The sequence below is a fragment of the Elaeis guineensis genome, chromosome 13, assembly GCF_000442705.2.
Source record: "Elaeis guineensis isolate ETL-2024a chromosome 13, EG11, whole genome shotgun sequence".
Taxonomy (NCBI): Eukaryota; Viridiplantae; Streptophyta; class Magnoliopsida; order Arecales; family Arecaceae; genus Elaeis; species Elaeis guineensis.
This window is the reverse complement of record NC_026005.2, coordinates 70,117,517-70,122,902: the sequence shown is the minus strand read 5'-3', so window position 1 is coordinate 70,122,902 and position 5,386 is coordinate 70,117,517. Positions and strand designations below refer to the sequence as shown.

The 5,386-nt window shown below is 45.5% G+C and overlaps 1 pseudogene; it reads right to left on the bottom strand.

Annotated features, from left to right (window-relative positions):
* Nucleotides 1-609: 609 nt before the first annotated feature.
* On the bottom strand, nt 610-3,380 carry LOC140853355 (G-type lectin S-receptor-like serine/threonine-protein kinase LECRK3; annotated as a pseudogene).
* Nucleotides 3,381-5,386: the final 2,006 nt, after the last annotated feature.

The window sequence follows — 5,386 nt, the reverse complement described above, 5'->3', positions numbered from 1 at the left end:
TTCCGTTCCTGACTGGCCGAACGACAGAGTCTTCTCCGACTCCCGCGACGCGCCAGACTGACCGTCGGAGGGTCCCTGGATCTTCACCCGATATCCAATAACCAAATGCCGACGTATAGCCAGTCGACTCTCCCAAATGCCGTACGACTGCTGAGGGCCGCCGTCCTGACAAAGACATGCGGCGTGGTCGTCCTAGGACATTGTCCTGCCAAGGACATAGATTAATCCCAGCGATTTGACAACCCACGGTGATTGACAATCCACGACGACTCTGACAGCCTCCGGCGATTCGACAACTCCCCCAGTTGTCTGTGCCATTAATGATGGCACCACGCCACGCTCTATTATAAAATGGAGAAGGCAACAGTGCTGCCGGGGGAGGTTCTTTTCGAAATTCCTGGACTCTTTCTCTCCCTCTCTTGCTGAGTTCTCCTGATTCTTTTCTACTGTTGCCTAGTCTCCTCTCTGACTTGACCGTCGGAGGGTCCCCGCCGGAGGCATCTCTGGTCAGTATGGACTTCTCTTGCAGGTACTCGTTCCCGACGATCAGGCGACGAGGGGATTGGCCGCAACAAATAAAATTGTAAAATGCTTGAACTATGATTTCATGGAAACGACTACTTATCTTTTACAAGTAATTCTGGGGGAAGCACAACGCTTTCTCCATTTCCATTCTCCAAAAAAAAAGAAAAAAGAAAAAGAAAAAAGACTGCATCATCTTATACATAAAGTAAGATGGTTATTGGAAATATAAAGATTGTGCATCCGCATCATTAGGTTCCGAAATTCAAAAAACATACAAAGTGAGAAATATGATCACTTAAACATGGAAAGAGTGCATCTTGTTTTATTAGGAATAGAAATCACCATGCCGATCATTCTTGAATGGACAAACCACCATACAAGTCTGGTGGGACTTTAGACAGGCTTGACGACACTTGCAGATCAGGAGCTAAATCCAGGTGGAGGAAGTGATATGTCAACATTCCCTTCCAGCATCATCACCACATTCTTCATACAAGGGCGAATACCTGGCTCTGACTGAGCACACCAAAGCCCCACTTTCACAAACCTATTCAACTCTATCATATCTACTTCATCAGGCACAAGCTTCTCCAACTCTCCAGCCATAAAGCAGTGATGGACCCAGTCCAGAAGAATAATTGCATCTGCTTCAGCTTCCAATTCCATATTTCTCCTGCAGCATACGATTTCGAGCAATACAATGCCAAAGCTATAAACATCTGCCTTCACGGATATCGGTGCACTCTTGTGCCATTCCGGTGCAAGGTACCCCCTTGTCCCTCTAATGCCCGTAAACGTTCTTGTCTGACTTGGCATCAACAACTTTGCTAACCCAAAATCTGATATCTTTGCTGTCCGATTATCATCCATCAATATGTTTTGAGGCTTTATGTCGCAATGAATGATACGAGTTTCACACTCCTCATGCAGATAATGGATCCCTCTAGCTATGTCTAACGCAATCCTTACCCGCTCATCCCAGCCTGGGCGTCTGTCAGCCTTAAAGATAAGGTCTGCAAGCGATCCATTGCTCATGGATTCATAGACTAGGAGCCTGTTGGTACTTTCATCACAGAAGCCAAGCAGTCTTACCAAGTTCTTGTGGTGAGTTCTTCCAATTGTCCTCATCTCTGTTCGGAACTCTCTTTCTCCCTCAGCCACCACCTTCTCAAGTCTTTTTACAGCTATTACTCTTTGACCACGAGGCAAGGTCCCCTTAAAGACAGTTCCAAAAGCTCCCTTACCTAGCTCTTCCTTGAAACCATCGGTCGCTTCCCTCAGCTCACGATAGGAAAATGATCTGGGTGCTATTTCGTCCACCAGAGCTGGCTCTCTATTTCTCCGCATCCTTCTGTACCTTCCAGCTTGATACCTGTAAAAAATGAACATTAAAGCAGCCAAGGTAGAAATTATACCGGTAATAAGTGCCACTGACACAATCAAAATCTTAGTGCTAAACTTTCGCTTGGTAGTTGTAACAGGAGCTGCAGCAGGGTTTTCTGCAACGCTACTAACGTGTCCTTCTCCGGCACTCATGTTAACCCGCTTGATGAATGTTGCACAATATTCAGTGCTGTCTCTTATCACATATCTCAACGGAAGCCCCTGTTTCCAGCATATATTGTCTTGAAACAGAGCGGCATCACAAAAGCAATCTTTCAAACATGCATCTCTGCAATCTTCCTTGCTTGTCGGATACGTTTGTTCAGTATAGGCATCGACCGACCATGTCACGTTCTCCAGAGTAGACATGTATGTCGTGTTATCATTGTTCAAGTAGCAACCAGAGGTGGTGAAGTTCCTCGTGCATCCGCTAGATGTCCTGTTACCATCAAGATAATCGAAACCAGGCAAACACTCGCATGCCACTACTCCTTGTGCGGAAGTGCCGTAGCTGTTCAAGCCACAGGTTCCTTGACCCCGCACAGATCCGTTAATTTTGGGAATTCAGCCAAAACCTGTTCTGTGTTTAACTCGAGATTGTGAGAATATAACCGGAAGATCCATGCACATCAAGCGTTGCGATACACTCGTGTCGTCCTGTTCCAGAAACCTTTCGTTAGATTGAATGTGGCACGGCCATTGAACAGGTACAGCCGACCATTATCATCGAGATTTAATCCCTGGTAGCCTTCTAAATATGGCCCCATGGAGCGGTAAGCATCCTCTGAAATATCTGGTGATGCCGAAGGACACCAAACTATTTGCCCATCAGTCTGCACGCTGAGCTGAAACTTCCCACTCGAGTGGTTGGTTTCTGATACGCTCGAAACGAGCTCAGATCCAGCGTGCAGCACTTGACCTGCCATGATTGTGTCAGTCAGATTGTCAAAGGTTTCACTTATGACATTAAAGTTAGAGTCATAGATGACGAAGTTCCCGGAATCGAGCATGGAAGCAGAGAAAGCACCGGTGCTTGTGTAAATGTTCCAAGATATGAGTCACCATTCAGAGTTTTGTAGGAGCTTGAGCCCTTCGCGAGTTAGCTTTAACACAGCATCTTTGGTCACCAGTAGATCATCTCGGCCTGCTGTCCATATAACAGTGGTGTATGGTACGAGCCATATTCCGATGGAGAAGCCAGTACCTTCTGGGTAGAATCCAAAGGCAAAACGTCCATTTGGTGAGAGCCACGATGTAGGGTTGGTAGAGGGATGGAGAGAGGTGCCCAAGGTTATGTTGGACTGCCTTGGTCGAGCTGCTTCCAGTGCAAACGCTAATGAGAAGATTAAGGGGAACAGGACGTAGGATGTTGCTGATGCCATTAGAGAAAATGACCAAAAAAGGATTGCAAGGACTTGCCAATATCTTGTGCTCTGTAAATTCTTTCGTGGACCGCTTGCAGACAATTGAGAGGAAAAACAGGACCTGGTAATGCCTCAGCAAGAGAAATGAGTGATTCATTGGGTTGACCCCCAGTAGACACAGCGGAACCGGTGATTCAGTAACGATAATAACATACTGCTTTGGGTTGACCCAAAGTAAACGCAACGACTCCGTGATCGAAACTGGTGCGGTTCACGTGTTGGGTGATATCTAAGGAGTTGACGATTGAATTGGAGAATACACAGATATTTTTAACGAGTTGCTACTGCAGAGCTCTCAATAAGAAATATATGGGGTCTGAAGTTTGGAGGAAAAAATCTGTAATTTTGTTACTATAAGCTGACAATCCTCATTTATACCGCCAGCTAGACAACTCTAGAAATAGAAATATTCCATGGAGAACTAAATAAACTCATATCATCAAAGAAGTTTTGACTAACGGAAATCTGGAAACTTGACAGTTACATAGATATTTTAGGGACTTCAAAATAGAAAATGTTACTCCAGAAAATTCCTTATGCCAAGGAAGTACATTACTCTTCAACGCTTCCCTTAATATAATCAACTTTCTAAGAGTAGGGTGCAAATGAAACAAGTTGCTTGCGAGCGACTTGAGCTCAACTTGACTTGATTATTATCGAGCTCGAGTAGTCAAATCGAACTCGATACTCGGCTTAAAAGTTTGTGAGCCTACTTGAGTCTGTATATATATTTAATAATATTATTTTTATTTATAATATATATTAATATATATATTATTAGTAGGCTCAATTTTAAGCTCGAGCACTACAAGAAAAATATTTTTTAGCGATGGCCATTAGCGACGGTAATTTTGCCATCGCTAATAACCCTTTTACCGACCACTAATGGTGACCAAAAGAAAAGCCGTCGGAAAAAAAAGGTATTAGTGACGAGATTTTTAGTTTTTAGCGATAGCTAATTGCGTCACTAATAAATAGTAATTTTATTTTTTTAATTGGATCATAAGATTATTAGTGATGGAAATATCGTATTAACGATGATAAATTTTTATTGCTAATAATTATTACCGACTACATTAGTAGCGACGGCGTTTGCCATTGCTAATAACCTTAATTTTTTCTCCATCGATCCCCCCCCCAGCCCTCATTCCCCCTCCAAACCCTCATTTTCCCTCCATCGATCCCCCCCCACCCTCATTTTCCCCCACCCGATGATCAAGATCCCCGACCCTCCTCCCTGGCCCTCTCGAGTTCTAGGTTGGCTCCTCCGCCGGCAACCTCCCCCATCCTCATTTTTCCCCCACCCGACAATTCGAGATCCCTGACCCCCCTCCCCAGCCCTCTCGATTTATGGATTGGCTCCACCGCTGCTGATGCCCTCATTTCCCCCACCCCCTCCCTCACCCTCGTTTTCCCCCACCTAATGCTAAGAACCCCATTTTCTCCGACCCCCCTCCCCAGCCCTCTCGATTTCTAGGTTGGCTCTCCCACCAATGACTGCCCTCAGTTTCCCCCACCCCCTTCCCCGCCTCACTTTCCCTCACCCAATGATCGAGACCCCCGATCCCCCTCCTCGACCCTCATTTTTTTCTCTCGATTTTGGATTGGCTCCCCTGCTGACGATTGACCCACCCCCCCACCCTCTCGTTCTGCCCCCCCCCCTCCGCCCTCGATTTTCATCTCCCCCATCGATGATCGAGACCCCCTTCTCTCCCTCTCTCGGTTCTCTAGCACCACCTCCCCCTTTGCTGTCCCCACACCACCGTTCCCTTATCGGATCGATCATTCCCTTGCCGAATTTACTGCCTCTCTTGTCGAATACTCCACCCCCCATACCAGATCTGTCACCCCTTTGCTGGATCCATCGTCCCCATGCAGGATCGTCGTCCCCATCCCCGCACCACCATTCCTGCACCACCAATGTCTCTATGCCTGCATTTTGATGAGTATTAGCGACGACAGCCAAGCCATCGCTAAAAGTCTTTTTATTTTAATATATCAATTAATTTTAATTAATTATTTATTTAATTAGATGTTAATTTAATTAATTAATT